Source organism: Scophthalmus maximus, chromosome 7 (assembly GCF_022379125.1).
Source record: "Scophthalmus maximus strain ysfricsl-2021 chromosome 7, ASM2237912v1, whole genome shotgun sequence".
Classification (NCBI taxonomy): domain Eukaryota; kingdom Metazoa; phylum Chordata; class Actinopteri; order Pleuronectiformes; family Scophthalmidae; genus Scophthalmus; species Scophthalmus maximus.
Window position 1 is genome coordinate 15,562,222 of NC_061521.1, and position 17,046 is coordinate 15,579,267.

Here is a 17,046-nt window from a genome sequence, read left to right on the forward strand (position 1 = left end):
GTTTTTTTAGGGTTTCTATTTTTTGGGAATATCTCATTCTTAGCTCTGTGACTCAAACTGGGAAGTTTCACACTGTTAAGGTGTGAATGAGGTTAAAACCTCTTCACCCTCAGAAATTATTTCTAATTAGACAAATCTACAGTGTGTCACGCTATGTCCGTAAAAATGCAATTGACAGACTAATAGATAACTACTCACTTCACATTAACACTATTGGTTTAACAAACTGTGTCTCTGAGCAAAAGCCCTCCATCAACAACATCCCTTATGACAGTATGTCAGTATGTCACTTTAACAAGTCAGTGTCTTGACAGTATTCAGGACTCTTTGTGGATGAACACTCCCTGTGTCACATTTTTCTATAACTGATAAAGTTACAAATACGAGTGGTATTAATCCAATTTTCATCATTTCTATTTATTGTATTGCTCTTTGCTGGCTGAGCTGTTTTCTTTAACACAATTTGCCCTTTTTCTAACGCTCCAGCGCACAGACACATGAACACACATGCACAATAAACACATGCATGCACGGTCATAGCGGTTTATACATTTGCATAGCATTGTAGTGTGGTGCTGTGGTCTGATGTGCTGCAATGGCATGTGTCCATTTGCATGGTTGTCTCTCATTAGATGGACTTCTTACCAGCAAAATATTATTAATGCCAAAACCACAGGGAGCAACAGCCCCCACCCCCTCCAAACCCCCAGCCCACCCTCCTAAGAACCCTGCGAGTTGTGTTAAGTGCAATGGCAGCCTTTTGATGTTGCACAGACTCAGAAATGGTAAACAGCGAAGATGAACCAAGATATTCCTCCAGGGGGAATCCGAAGTGTAAGGGTATTAGGGACGTCACGCATAATGTCTCTCAGCAGTCGTGCATTTACCCAATCTCAACACATCTTTGGAAACACTGAGGATCCAGATTAGAGACTTAGATTCTAGATATTCAATTCTCCCCCAGTGTTTGCTGATCAGCAGGCCTTTCATTAAACAAATAGTGAGTGAAAAACAAGAGGTTTTTGCTACACTTACTGTACATGTAGTCCATATTGTTTATGATTACTGCCTGCCTTCAGAGAATGTCTACTTTTAATGGAAAAAAAATTAAAAAGCTCAGAATAAATATTTGATTTTCTCTTCCCATTTTTATCTTCCACTCGATGCCTCTTTCCCACAGTGTTCCATTACATAAAAGGTTTATGCAATCTGAGCAGTGAGGATGGCCATGAGTCATAACAACAGTGAAAGGGGCTAGCAAAAGAAGCATTGATTTTTCTTTTCTTCTTACAATAGAATTAGTCTTTTAATGATCCCCTTACAGGGTCTTTGATTCACACGTTTCTTTTCATGTAAACAATTTTAGAATGGAGCAGCTCGTCACCCATTTCTGAAAATGCATTGACAGTGGGATGAGAAAAAGAAAATCATAAAAACTGGGTCTGTAGAATGTTTGTCATGGGGTTTTATGTTATTAGATTTCTGTAACACATCACTTTTCATTTTGAATAATGTGCACGTTCTGAATCTGCTTGTTGAAAGATGCATCTTAACAGCAAACAGCAGTTTTTACAGCAGAATATCCCTGAATGGTCTGTCTCACAGGGCAGATGTGACAAAAAAATGTGCGAGGCAGAACATTTCTTTTTTACCAATAAACCCAATGGACTGACTTCAGGCTGAAAGAAGAGGGGAACATGTTTCTCTCTCGTGTCTATCTCTGCTTGAACATCTATTGACATCAATGAACGCCATTCACTGAGCAAATAATCTAAGGGGCATTTATGCAGTTAGCCCACAGTTTCTCCCAAATCAGATGATGTGTGCTAGCTGTCACATGAACACTGTGTGCAAACACTGTGAGGGGAAGAGAGACAGAGACAGGGAGGGAGAAAGAAAGAGGGAGAGAGAGAGAGAGACCACGGACCCACGGGCCCTGCTGCTGCTCACCTCTCTTTTCAGTCAAACTGTTTGCCGATAGCCTCTGGTCTTCAGTCCCAGGGCCAACGGCTGATGATGGAATCCGCCCCCCACCCACCGCAGCCCCTATATACACTCTGAACACCCCTGGCAGTTGGAACAGCGACCGAGGTTGAGGGGAGGAGGGAAACCAAATCAAGAACACCACAGTCTGACATGAATACAGGCTGCCAACAATTTTCACCTAGATTTGCAGCCCACAGCACATGGATGGAGAATGGACGGGGAGAAGGGCAGAGGACAGGTGGGCAGACGCACAAACAGCGGGCAGACCCAACACCTCACTCTCAATCCCAGTCACACTACAGAGAGCTGGGGATCTAGGGAGTGGAGATGCAATGACAACGTTATGGATGGACTTTATTCAAAAGGACTAATTGTAACTGAATACTAACGAACCTATACTGACAAACATGACTAACTGCAAGGCAGAGATTTTCAAATTGTGTCCACTTAAAGATTAAAGAGGAGTGATGTTTACGCGTCAGAATGCTAAGCGAATTTGAAACGTCTAAAGATGATATCTTGGCTTGTAAAAAACATACTTGAATAAGCTTATACTTCCTCTAAAGTTGGCGCGGTCGTTCGCGCGGCATTCTTATAATTCTGAATCGGCACTCACAACATAAATGCAACAAAACTCTATCTCAAAACTCAAAACTCTATCTCAGTCTAACGAACAACATTTTGGAAACTCGCGCTCGAACAACAACAACCTGCAGAAGGCGTGGCAGTGTTTAAGCTGCTCGAGCAACAGTCCCAACAGCAGAGAGGAAGACAACTTTGAACTGCAAATCAGAGGCCCGCAGTGGACTTGAGCAGCTTCCAGTGAGCAGAGGGGCCCGGGTCACTTCCCTTCCCCGTTTGTATGGCTTGATGTGTGCTGCACAAAATAATGGGAGGAATCGCACCACCACCGCCCCCTCAGCTGTCCTGGTTCACAGGGGCTTCTGAGACAGACAGAAAAACAAGGATATCGCGGGCCAGGCCTTCTTCCTGCCGTCGGGGGGGGGGGGGGGGGGGTTACAGAGCTTCCACAGCTGCAGGAGAGTTCAGTCCAGTAGCTTCCTTCCAGCAGCTACTGGACTTTGTGTCAAAGGGCTCACAGTGAGATGCCGTCTCACAGCTGTATTTACAACACCAGCCATTGACAAACCCTTTTCTATGGACTGTACTTCTTTACAGTCTTGGGTAACATAAAGGGAGGCTAGATTAAATGGTGATAAAGGTTGTAATTGAGGTTTCAAATCGTTTATTTTAGCTCGTGATAACCACATTGTAAACGGCCCCATTTAACAGAGCTTACCAGGATTTAAAGAAAGTTTACTTTGCAGAAAGTTCAATTGTTTGTCTGCTTACGATGCTTCTACTTATTCAACTCTACACAAAGCAGGAGGATCTAAATCCCCAGCGAGGGAGAGAAAGATCTACAATACAGCATCAGGAATTCAATACAGTGGGGTATATTAGCAATCATGGGAGATCTTTTGATCTAGTAAATTAGATTATAATATATTCCTTTGATTTATGTATGTCTCATTGAAATTCAGTTAAAATGCAATTCAGCAAAGAGATGTCTCTCTTAACTTCCTATTCAACTTTATCAGTTTAGCTTTACATGTGATCTTACTCATTTGGCAGTGTGTGGCAGCGTAGTCACCTTTCTATTATTACATCTAAAACTGTTCCAAAACGATAGTATCATGAAACAAGAAAACAGGCTAAAAAACAATAACTAACTAATCCAAGGGACAAACTTTTTTTGGTTGTACGTCCTCTCCCTGTGTCCCACTCACTTTTGAGATGATGCACAGCATGAGTCTGTGGTTTCTCTTGCACTCCAGAAAGCCAAATAAGGAGGTGACATCTTAAAAAAAGGTGCGAAATGACTTGACTTCTCAAAGTCATCACCTTTGCTCCACCGCATGCTTCCACCGTCTACTGTCCCAAACCACACATCGTGCATGTGCTATTATTCTGTCTATCAAGGGGGTGAGTTGTCAGAACAAAGCCAGCAACTGAGGGGACAGGAAATGATGTATGGTGTTTCATGAGTAGAGAAAATAACAACAAATTCTCCAACCTGAACGACCATAAAAGTCATTGTCCCGACCCTTTAATACAACCCTGAACGACAGGTATGGAAGGGGCACAGTTAAGCTTATGGATCAGCCTCATCCTACATCCATACTACTACATTTTCATTGTATGACGCTGTTTTGAAACTGAAACAATCTCCAAACCAAACTAGCATTTAAGCTCAATATCAGTATTAATCTACGTCCATACTAACACACACCTATAAAACATATATCACGTGACTATTCATCTACGCTGAGCATGTGCAGACTGGTGTAAACAGGAAAGAGTTTGTTGCTGAGTTACATAAAATACTATTAAGGAGAAACAACAATGTTGATATGTAAGAGCAGGGATTTCTTTTCTTGCCCAATGACAAGGTGGAACTAGCACTTAAATTAAGTAATTACAAACTGCGTCATCGCTCCCAAATATCTCAGTTTTTGCACGTCCATACTACTGCGTTTCCAAACTTAGTGATGCGTTTAAAAAAAATTGTAACAGTAATCTGGAAGGCTAGGTTTAGGCACAAAAACTGTCAGGGCTTGAAATTTGTACTTCTTGGACCTTTGTCGTCACACAGTTAAGGTTGTTGTCATGAATGAAAGAAACAATGATGACCATTGGTTTAAGATCGGAAGAGAACAGTCTACTGTATCAAAGTCCTGTGTCTTTTTATGTAGACCCATCCATTCACCAAAATCTCATCCTAACGCAGACTTCGGCACTCTACATTTTACCACACCTGACTTCCTCCTTTGCTTCCATCATAATTACCACGGTGATGAGAAGTCACCTAACAATTAAACGTAACTATGGGTCGCCATATGATGCTTGCGCAGATGACATATGGGGTCATTTTTGAGAGGCATACACTCCCTATTTTATCCTGGATACCACCGTGGCAACTGTGGCTGAATAACACCCTGGATTGGTTTGTTTGTATTCAGAGTCACCGTCAGCGAGCAGTATGCATGTGCAGTGAGACAGAGCCGGGGAATCGTAGTGTCGAAAGCAGATTAACATCAGCTTAAGAGTGCGGCTCTGCTTGAGGATCTTCCTGCTGATTCTCCTGTGTGGTCCAGGTTGAAGAGGTGAACAGACCTCCAGTCAAGCCTTGTTTGGCAGAGCAGGGGAGGCTGGAAAAGACGGCACGGCCATAAGCTGCTCTGCCCTGCTCAGCAGCACATGTGCTGAGTGAGCCAAATGGGGTGGCTTACCACCAGAGGTCTCAGTCAAGGGCAGGACAGTTGAAAGGTCACTGCAGGCTGTCTTGCTATACAAACGTTGCCTCAGCGAGTAATACATTTACCCTCTGAGCTTACATCAAGCCGTTAGAGGGCCTAGAAACAGAGTTTTCTGACTGACACTCAAATGTAATTGTTCAATCGAGGAACAATAGGATTTAACTATATTTATTAATCATAAACATGAGGAAAGTTTTTATAAAACACTTTTAAGACAACTTATTCAGACATTAATTGACTTTGTGATATCTAAAAATTACATTTCAGTGTACTCCCTGTGTTCTAAGGTTTGAGAGCAAACTCCTTTGACTTTAAATCGACCAGCACATGTTAAACAATAAGTTAGGTTAATGTTGTCCAACACCTAGTGTTCATGCCCAGACCAATGTCTCAGAATCACACCATATGAACATCCTGTCGAATTTCAAAGGCACGTGAAAATGCGGCACAGAAAGAGGGTCAGCAACTGATCCCAGAATCTACAGTAACGAACCAGAGACAACCAGACGCTGTGACAACCCATCTCTCCGAATATTTGCAGTCACTATGACCCATCTAACGTTAACCAGATAAAGAAGAAGGAAAAATTGTGCTTCTTGACTTAAAATCAAACAAATCAAAGTTAATATACTCACATCAATATGAATAAAACTCGACCAGAAAACCAAAACAAGACTTTTCCTCTTTAGTCCACAGCCGACAGTCTACAGTGAACTGCGGTCTAAAACATTATCTGCCAGGCTCAAGATTCTGCATCCAACCTCCAGGTCTCACAGGAGAATGCTGGAATCTCCATATTGATGCTCCAATAAACAATGAATCATGTTACTAAGGTGCTTTTGTTGGTCAAAGAGAAAGTTGAATATATACACAACACATTTTCAAGCATTACATACAATTAAAACGTAGAGTAAACATCAACGGAATAAAAAAAAGAAAAACGGATTGAAGTCCGATTATTACTTTTTTTTTTAAAGGGTCCATCACTTCACCGCAGGAAGTTAATTGTTTCTGTGAACTTATGCAAATTTTCTAATGTTTTAGTTCCTAATCATAGCCAGTCATTAACTGAATCAACCAAGAAGCCTTATTTAATTTGTTCTAACTCTTCTACCAGAAAACCTGCACTTAACTCTCACTCTCCAAGTTTTCATACAAAGATAACAGCCGTCCCATCACACTTGCTCCTTAAATGCTGCGTATTCAAAAATGATCAAATAATGCCAAAAAGATGAAAAATAATTTTACAATCATGTGGAAAAATTCTAAATACATAAACCGATTGCGAAACAATTAGAATATCCATAATTGCTCTGATGTTAGAGCTGCATTTGCAGTATAAAAGAACATCTCGGCTTACCAAACAATCAAAGGAACACTATCCCCTTTATTGGCCCAAGAATGTTCAGCTTCTATCTCTTATTTTTCATTCAATACATCCTTGGATTTCAGCTTTCTGGTGTTTTGTCTTCCTTGGGATAAAAAAAAAATGTCCTGGGAGGAGGAGAGTGGAGGAGAGAGACTTTCACTGAGTGATTCAGAGGCATCGTGTGAACGCCAGCATTCTCTTTCTGACAACCAGCGTTAATTGCAGATCCAACTCGCCCACACACTCCACATTTCTCCTGGAAGGAGAAGCTGAGACACTGATACTGAAGTGGGATGAGGAGTGCAGTAAAAGATGCTGCAGCTGCCCATTCCTCACACCGTCACCACCTCTCATTTCTCCCTTTCCACTTAGAACTTGTGATGAGACGCCATCGTGCACTTCTGCACATTTACAGAGGCAAGCAGGGGCGCAAAAACATAACATGTAACAAGGCTTAATCATTAAATAAACACTCGTAGTAGTGGAGGAATATCACCCATCCATCTAGGTACATTATCCTGCCCTTGATTAAATGAAAACAGGGTCAAATCTAATTATTATCATAACATCAAACCTCTCCCTGTGTGTTTGTATAATGGCAAAGGCAGAGCATGGGGTCTCTGAGGTTAGAGCAACAGTTCACCTGCGCATGCATTAGAGGGACATTTACGATGGCTCTATCTGTGCCTTCACATACATCATATCCATTGCTTTGACTGATACACAACATGAATTGTTCAAATGATATTCATTTCAGCAGCGTTGAAAGAATCCCTCATCCACACATTAGACATAAGAGCTCACGTGACGTGGATCATGAGCAACAAGGCCCATTACCGACTGGGCCTGGGGCAGCACAGAAGCTAATGACTGCAGATTGGAGGGTGCTTTATGCTTTGCTTTAGAAATCACTGGTGGCCAGCTGGTAAGTTAATGCACATGCCGTCCAAACAGCGGTGACAAAAAGTGGGCATTGGAAAATACAAGTATGCCGCTGAAGCAACTCGAGTCCCTGAAGAATCACTTTAACAGTAAAAAAAACTCTGTCATTGGTTCAATCACACAATTCAGGTGTATATACAGCAAGTTGTAAAATATTTATTATTGAAGTCAAAGGAAAGTGATCATTTTCAAATATGTGTCGCCAAACAATACACAGCTTTAAACGCTGCTGATACACAAGTTTGGATTTGATCCATAACAATCACACAAAACACACTTTGCAAGCTGCAACACGTCAGACAACCAATAATTTCCCAAGGACTTCGCCTAAGTCATACCAACATTGGCTTTGTGGTATACTCTCTGTTACAACTACTCCTTCGCAAAACAACCTTAATGAGGCGTGTGAGGTGGGGGCACACACTAGAAACATTTGAGAAGGTCAGGTTACCGTTGGCCAGGGGTTAAGGTCACAAGAGGCCGAGAGGTTCAAAGAACCAGCACGCAGCGAAGATCCACTGTCGACCGGCTCGGCAACCGACTCATCTGGAATGTCCTGTTTACTGTCCTGTCGCCTTTCACTTTGAAACAATAATTCAAAAAAAAAAATCAGGATCCTCAAATGCAGTGAGGAAGTATATCAAGAGAAAGATCACCTTGATTCAACCTTTCAGCTGAGCTCAAGCAATCATCAAAAGTGGCACCTTTCTTAAGCGCTTAATTGCAATATTCATAAGAATTATTACTTAAAATAAGGCGGAAAGGGATTACATGTTTTTTTCTGAAAGTGCAAAACTAAAATTGACTGTTTAGTGTTAACTGAATATCAGACCTCAACTTCTATCACCACGATATAGTGTGCGTGTGTGTGTGTGTGTGTGTGTGTGTGTGTTATCATTACACCTACACACTGATTACTATTTATTCCCACTGTTTGACAAATTAGCAGACACAGGTTCACATTATCACACTTTCGACAACCAGGAGTTTTTTAAAGACACAGATCGCGAGCGGGAGATTTCCGAGGTGCGCGTTACCCGGCGTGCGAGTGTTTACCGAAAGAATCCTGGAAGAAGAAGAAGAAGAAGAAGAAGGAGAAGAAGAAGAAGAAAAGTTTCTCGTTATTTGAACGATATCAACAACGTCCCGGCTGCGTCCTGTTAAAAAACAACAACAGCCCGCTTCGAAACCGAACGGATATTTTGAACGCGGCTAAATACGAAGTGACACGGCTGTTCCGCTCCGTGCCTCGCAGACTGCCCCCCTCCGGAGGACACAGATAAATAGGCTCACGTCTCCGACTCCCGAGTCCACTCCACATCTCCCTCCTGCGCTCCTCCGCCGGAGCCCGCTGCCTCACTTCCCTCAGCGACACATTGTTCCTCTGTTTCCGTTACTCACCTTCGCTCCCGACTCCGCCGCTGGATTTAGACACTTCTATATCGGTGGCTCCGGTGGATGAACGTGATTTCACTTCACATTTACACACTGGCTGCTATTTTAGGGGGAGCGGACAAACTCAGAAAAGCCCGTCTTCCTCTTGTCACTGAGACTCCTCCCCTTTTCTGACGAGCTGCCTCTCTTTCCCTCCCTCTCTCTCTCTCTCTCCTTCCCTCCGTCTCTCTCCCCCTCCCTCCCTTTCTCTCTCTCTCTCTCTCCCTCCCTCCCTCCCACTCTCTCTCTCCCTCTCCCTCCTTTTCTCACTCTCTCTCCCTCTCCCTCCCACTCTCTCTCTCTCCCCCTCTCCCTCCCTCTCTCTCTCCCTCCCACTCTCACTCTCTCTCTCCCTCTCCCTCCCTTTCTCTCTCTCTCCCCCTCTCCCTCCCTCTCTCTCTCCCTCCCACTCTCTCTCTCTCTCCCTCTCCCTCCCTCTCTCTCTCTCTCTCCCTCCCACTCTCTTTCTCTCTCTCACCCTCCCTCCCTCCCTCCCCCCTCTCTCTCTCTCCCTCCCCTCATGTGAATTATTTATTTTTTAGAAATGTGTTTTTTAAATAATTTAATAGGAAATAACTTTTGAAAAAAATGCCTTATAAAAGTTGACTTCAAAAATCAAAAAAATCTCTCCCCCTCTCCCCCTCCCTCTCCCCCTCTCCCTCTCTCTCCCTCTCTCTCTCCCCCTCTCCCTCTCTCTCTCTCTCTGTCTCTCCCTCCCTCCCTCTCTGTCTCACACACGCACGCAGCCAAAACATTGAAACAAGTTGGAAAAGTCCCCGTTTTATCCCCGAGACTTCAGCGTTAACAAAGTCAAAGTAAATCTTTTCTGGAAATTATGATCGTGAAACATAGCTTCTTCTTTTTTCTTTTTTTAAATACACTGTTGTCATTCGGTTCGTGGCAGATTTATTATAATAACAACTCCCTGTCCCAGGGGTGTCAGCTGCAAAAAAAACACCAAAAGGAAAAAGAAAAAAAGGAACTTTGAGAGAAGTTAGAAAATGGTCGAACAACCAAAAAAAATTGAAGTACATCGTGTCTTTTTTGAGACTGACTTCAGATTTGGGACAAATACTTTCCCAAATTGCTCAGCCTCATCACATTAGATACGTTTGACGTCATATCTCTAAGACAACAGCAATGGAATTCGGTTTTTTAAAGGGGCACTCCCGCGAGCCAATGGAAATTGGCAGCGTCTCCTGAGTAGCCAATTAAAAGGAGGGAGGCGGGACCAGGTCTCATCTGGGGCATGTCACGTGTATACATGTGCAGGACCAGAGGAGGTGTGGTGCCCGCCCGGCCCGCAGGACTGTCCTCACTGGCGTGTGGGAGGCAGGTGCGATTAGAAAAAAGGGCACAAGAGGTGCACATTTTAAACTCATTTTCAGTTGTTAAAACCAGGAGCACTTTCAATCTTAAAACTCTATTCACTGTTTTCGGGTTTTGGTCCCTCACAACATTTTCTACGGTGCATCCAGGGCGCATGCGTAACACAGTAGGCATCACTGTTTCTGCAGTGAATTTCTACTATAGGGAAAACATCCACTCTCACAACTTCCACGTTCTGTAGGGGGGCGTTCGCAAGGTGGTCCAGAATGTTTTAACTCCCGAAATTTTATGGGGTAAAAGATATGTATACATATTTATATATATACATAACGTTCCATTGGATCATAATAAGAAATACCTTTCTGTTAGTAATTTTGACGTCACACACCACAGGGCGCCTTACGGCATTCGCCATTTTGGTTTCACCAGAGCCTGTTTTTGTGTGAGTGTGCAACAATTAGTGCCACCCTGACCAGTTAGAAGCTGCTACATTAGCCAGGTTTACACTCCTCCTTGTCCTCCTTTAGATGGTCATTGTACTTGGTTCTCTTTCCTTGGACTCCCAAGTGCCCACGAGGAAGTGTGTCCTTTAGCGTTCAGTCGTAAATCCTTACCCGACCAATCTACTTGCATTAGCAGGATGCTAGCAGCATATGATCATTTCAGTTCTGATATATATAACCAAAAGCATTTTTTTTAACCTTCTTGTGTAGAGGTAAAGGTGTTGACATTTTTTGGAGGCATTTAGCTCCATTCACTCCTATACATAGAGGACTACCTTGTGACTTCCCTCTAGGTGAATTGCAGCAAAATCAGCACAACAGCATTAATAGGAAGACGACAGGCTCTCTATAGATGGGCTGTGACCGTTTTTGTCTAGATCAACCTTTTTGTCAATGCTGAACATGCCCCTGTTATCAAATTAATGGGACTACCTGTACAGTCTGATAAGTTCCCAATAACATATAGTTTACTCAAGCATTTACCATTATCTGCTACTTAATGCTAAATTTCAGAGGGAAATATTTTATTCCACTACATTTATCTTACAGCGGTAGTTGCAGCGCAGATTATGAGTTCATCTACGAGATGAGCTCATGAATTTGCTGTATCGCTTTTGTCAGTGATTGCTGGTTGTACAGTGAAACAAAGCATGATTATTTAGGCATCCACTCCTAATGACATCCTGTGTCATTACACTGCATGCTCACTAATGAAGGAGACGGGTTTTCACAGTATATTGCTGCTGCTGTATGTAGCTCATTTGTATTAGTCTAGTATAGTTTGGTCCCCAGTGTATTGAGCTACCTTTTTCACCACTTAGTCGCAGTCCCACGGGAAAAGGTCGTGTCTAGCCTTTCTCATCCCTCCTGATTGCTCAGGGCTCAAGGCCAAGAATTCACAACTGTCCTTAATGACTTTTAATGCCTATACAAAACAGTTCAAGCATTAATAACCACACTATAGTATACATAAGTTAAAGTCACGATAGTTTTGTCAAAATCTGCGACAACAAACTGCAATGATGGTGGAATTTTGAAAGACAAGTTTACAGATGTTGACTAAATTTAGTGTAGACTTGTCTGCATTGTCCTGCTCTTGGCTCCTGGCCATGCACCGGTTCAGGTTAAATTAGGTCATTCTTTATGGCCACATGAGGTGATGTGGGTTGGCTCTTCCTGCAGTTTGCTTGAGCCTTGGTCCTATTTTGATTTACTGTGCAAAGGGACAATAGTTAAGGACACAGAAATTCCACCTGCTGGGTTTAAACAAGCCAGTACAAAAAAGGACAACTTTTTCCATTGTAATCAATGACCGTTGCAGCTAACTACAAATTACATGTGTGCAACATATACTGACTCAATGTGAAAGAAAAAAGAAAACTTGCAGGATAAATAATACACACACATCTCACACAGCAATCCTTTATATTGCAATACAAGATTGTAGCTACATCACTTATTTGCAATTAACAAAGGAGGACCAAATTAGAGTTTTGGCAAGTTTTATATTTTTTATTGGTATTATACAAATATGCAAAATAATTTTCCTTTATTATCTGGGTGGCTCAGATTGTATCCCATGGCACGAGATGTTACACTGAACACCAGCTATGATAACCTCACTTCAAACTGATGCCCCTGCCCTGCATAGATACATTAATCTATAGGTCCAGAGATAGACATGGCTTTCTAAAAACTCTGCACTCATTCACCTTTCCGTGTTTTTTATAGGTCAAGACATATTGCTGCAGCGTCATGTGCTAGTTTGAGCGTAGTTTTCTAATAATTAAGCAAAACTTTTCTATACCGTATCCACAACTGCAGTAAAAGTATCCTCATTAAATGAAAGTATATAAAATCATAGCATGATTTTTTTTGAATAACAACCAGTAAAACATAATTCTTTCGCACATGCATGTGATTCTACCCTTCTCTGTGCATTAGACAGTGTGTCACCAGAGTCGTGACAAAAAAACAATTAGAGAGAACAGTCCCCAGCTGTTTCTTTGGAGTGTTTTCAATCCATTTAGATTTTGCTGTGTAGTGGTTCTTTGTGGGTTCAGGCTGATGCCAGCTGACAACTGTGTGGATGCTTTCCCCATCTCCTTTAGCAGCTCTTTTGTGTCGAACGACACCCCTCCCATCCTCCCAAAGTGATGCCCGCAATAAGAAAAAAACAGTGATGCTAGCAAAACACAACCAACACTGAGGTAGTGATTTACATCTGCTCATTAAGCTTCACCAGAAAGTGATGCCGTAGACGTACGTATTACACAGTGTGTTGTTAGATCATTTTATCAAATCCACATAATCACACGAAAAGATGCGTCTGACTTGACATGAAATTAGCATTAATTGGCATCACGTTTCCATCCTGCGGAGGGAGTCGAGACCCTTTGTGACACCTGTGTCTCACCTGTTTGTCGTCGTTGTTGCACAGACACCTTCACAGAACCTGCTGTTCCAACCTTCTCCTGCACACATTGACTTTCTTTGTCTCTCCTTTACGTTCTGTCTGCGATTCTTCCTCTTCTTTCTGCTGGCTTTGTCTCACTCTGCCCATCGATTTACCTCAAAGCCAGGCCAGCTGGCTTTGGATGCTTTCCTGCGAGCCCTAAGAGGCCCGTCTTCACACCCTGTTCCTCCTCTTGTCCCTTGGTCTCTCTGCCGGCAGAGAGCAAGGGGGGCTGTGGTTTGAAAAGTCGAACCCCAGATGGACATAGACATGTCGGCATGCGTTATGTGATGGGGCTTGGCTCGGGGCTCTCTCGACCAGCCACAGCTGTCAGTCATAACTCCAGAAGGTGTTGAGGATTTTTCCTTCCTCTCTCAGGAGTATACAGTAGAAAGAAGGCAACATATATCATTTTCAACAACTCAATGAACAGTTAAAGAGAAAATGCGTGTTCGCAATTGAGTGATTCTTTACTGGTTTGTATTGAAATAAAGCTTTAAAGTGCACATCATCTTTTTCATGTCAAAGACATCTTTGTTCAAACTATATTCATCAAATTTACAGGTTCAGTATCTCGCCTTTTTCAAATTAAGGGGGAAAATGTATTATGTTTGACTTAGTAAGTGATGTATTTCAACAAGTTGCTGGGAGATGCCAAATAACGGTTTGTTCCAGCAGGGCTTTGATGCGCGACAGCTGGCATTTCCAACATTACTCCAGACCACAAATAGACCCAGACACTCTTTCTCTCCAATTAAAAAAAGGGCCTTAAACACACGTCTCATGCAGTCAGCTTTATTAGGCTGTACGAGTCAAGTTTGATCTACAATACGAATGTGAGCAAAGGAGTAGATGTTTATTTTGTAAATGAGAAAAGCACGAACAGATCACTGAGTCACACAATTTTCGGAGACGGCAATCCTACCACCAATCTCTGAAATAACATTTCATTATCTGAAGCTCATTAAACAAGCCCTTCTGAAAGGCCCTTTAACAGCCCTCTCCCATCCATGGCCCTCTACCCGCTGCACACTACACTTTCAGTCACAACACAAATTGTGCCAACAAATGTCATATGGCAGTGACTTTTGAGACAGCAAAAAATATAGCTTTGCTCAAAAGAAGTTTTAGTTACTTTCAAATTATTACAAATATTATTAACAATATGTTTAAAATATATGAGATATTCAGATGTAGAAACTGATGGCTGCTAACACTTTCCATCCACAAAGATTCAAATCATATTTATGGCAGAAAAGTCTTCCAACAAAGTCGTATCTGAGCAGCGATGTGTTAGATAATCAAGATCGAGATCTAAAAATACCCCACGTCTCACAGTCTGGATCGCTTCTCCTATTACCCACTGTAATTAAAAGTAACCATGGCCTGTCGGCTCCAAACAGCGTAGCACACAACTGTTAATGCGGAGGAATGCCAGTCGAAATGAAAAACCCCTCATGATATCAGTTCGCCGAGGAGAGCGGGGCAGATAACACAGAGCTACGAGAGAGACTGGGAGTGAGTAGACAGGTGTCCGGTTTGCTCCAAATGCTCTTGTGCAAATCATGACAGTTTTACTTTCTTACAGAGGTTTAATGACAAGACTGACTTCTCCAGTGTCCTCTGATGTTTTTCCACTTGTTTTGTTGTCTAACTTCTATACAAGTGTGACACTCCGCAGTGGGTTAAGTTGATCGTCTGTGCTCTTCCCGAGGCAGAGAACGACAGCACAAAGGTCCCTATGAAGAGCTGATGATCTCTCTGGAGATTACCCATCTCTTGGGTTTCTTAATGTATTCTTCTCTGTTTGTCACGCAGCTGAATGCTTATCGCATGCAAGGTGGAGTAGTCCAAATGTCCATGCTGTCTTGTTTGCATAATGGGCCCCCTTTCCCCCCCTTCAGATGTACAGAGATCCAGGTAATAACACAAGCTCTTTAATTATCCCCAACATTCACATGAGCCTATAGCTCCATTTATAAAATGCAGTCTCCATCATAGTGAGCTCATTAAAAATGGAACAAGGTCAGGAATGAAACTGCTCTTACCATTATTCATTTCGCCCCTAATTTCAAGTATTATTTAATTAATCACCTGAAATGACTCCAATAATTCACAGTGTCATAAGTTGCTCGGTGACAGTGGCCCATTTCGTACCTACAAACCGACATTTGTATAGAACAAATGCAAACAACAAACCCTCGTTTGGTGCCTCCCTCTATTCAAACTTAGAGCCAGCTGTAATATTTCTTTTCTTTTTAGAAAAGAAGACAACCTTCATGATGCCTTCATGCCTGTTCCGCTGTGTTTTAGGGGATACAACTTGTATGTTCTATGAGGCATAATGATCATTTTGTACTGTCGGCTAATTTCACAGATTTTCTGACTTGATGATTGCATCATAAGCAAAACCCTTCGCTGTTTGCGTGTGTACGTGTGAGGCTTTGACACTGCCAAAACCAGTCAGCAGGTGCCATCACTTCTCATTCCCACCATTTACAGTGTAAAGACATGTCGAGGACAGGCACGATCATGGGAGTCCGCCAAAGGGAACGTGTGGGAGAGACCACTCCTTGGCATTTAAGCAGCGATTCCACATCAAGCTAATGCCACTGTAATATACTTTGTCAGACTGTATAACAAGCTGTAGATATCTGGATCTACTGTCACTATTTACCTATAGGCAGTATTTTAAGAAGACACTTTGTTCTTTTTTTTTTTCTTTTTTCTTTTACAACAGACCTTTTTTAAATTGATAGGTGGCATACGAAATACCTCAAATACAGCATCCTGCCTTTGACCACTAAGGCAGCAGTGTAGTAGCACAATATCAACGCATATTCCCTAACAATGCTTCATTACTGCACAGTTGATTTCGAGAAAAAAAACCCTTACGCAATTGTAGGTAGTAGGTGCCCAATTCTCCCTAAGCATTATGACTCATACCACGCGTAGAGCAGCTATGCAACTCTAATCCACAAGAGATAATTTGGTATTCATGTTTTACAAATGTGCTTGAGAAAAATCCCTAAATCTTTTTGGCAAGTGCAGTCGAGAAAGTCTTGCAAGCATGTCATCCACCACGAAAAGGCAGCGGCATGCCTGGGTAAAGCAAAGCTTTGTCTCCTGGATTCAGCTTGAAAGACACTGCCATCATCCGCTTTCTTTGTTGCGCACTTTGTCTTCGCAGTGTTTTACTGGTTTCTGAAAGGTAAATAGAGGCTTGACTCAGAGGGGCACATGCAGTTTTCCTACAACAGGTAATAAATTTGCGTGTCAGGCCTGCGCGTCACAGATTAAACATGCTTTGTTTAGGATGATTTATGGGCGCGATGTCGTGCTGGGTGCACTTGGCTGTGAGGAGCTGAGGGTTTGATGGTGGTGAGGGGGTAGCAGGTGGGGCGGTGGGTTGTTGAGTGTCAGATTTGTCTTACAGGAAGACTGATCTGTAGCTGCTCCGAGGGTGCCCACTGCAACACACACCTCTGTCATTAATCACACACAGCCTCCGAGTACAGAGTGCTTTGTCTTCTCCGCTCACGCCAGCGCTGCGAGCTGTCACCGCACTGGAAAGAAGCTTACTTCAGAGCAACTATCAAGAAGTAGAAACCGCCTGTGCCTTCTGAAACTGCGGTGTTTATGCAGCCCGTATTCTCACAGAGAAAGATGTAAAGTTGCCACACTAAAACAGGACCCCTTTCCTCGCAG

At 42.6% G+C, this 17,046-nt stretch overlaps 1 protein-coding gene across 7 annotated transcripts in view; it reads right to left on the minus strand.

Annotated features, from left to right (window-relative positions):
- mef2aa (myocyte enhancer factor 2aa) overlaps positions 1-13,569 on the minus strand; it is a 58,427-nt gene extending 44,858 nt beyond the window's left edge. For 3 of the 7 annotated variants that reach the window (XM_035641825.2, XM_035641832.2, XM_035641829.2), the window contains exon 1: positions 9,019-9,182. The gene's annotated coding sequence lies outside the window, so the exon portion shown is untranslated. Of the gene's footprint in view, positions 1-8,068; positions 8,199-8,910; positions 8,932-9,018; positions 9,183-13,299 lie in introns of those variants that run through there. The other 4 variants (XM_035641827.2, XM_035641826.2, XM_035641830.2 and 1 more) reach the window with 4 other exon arrangements.
- Between the last annotated feature and the right edge of the window lie 3,477 nt (positions 13,570-17,046).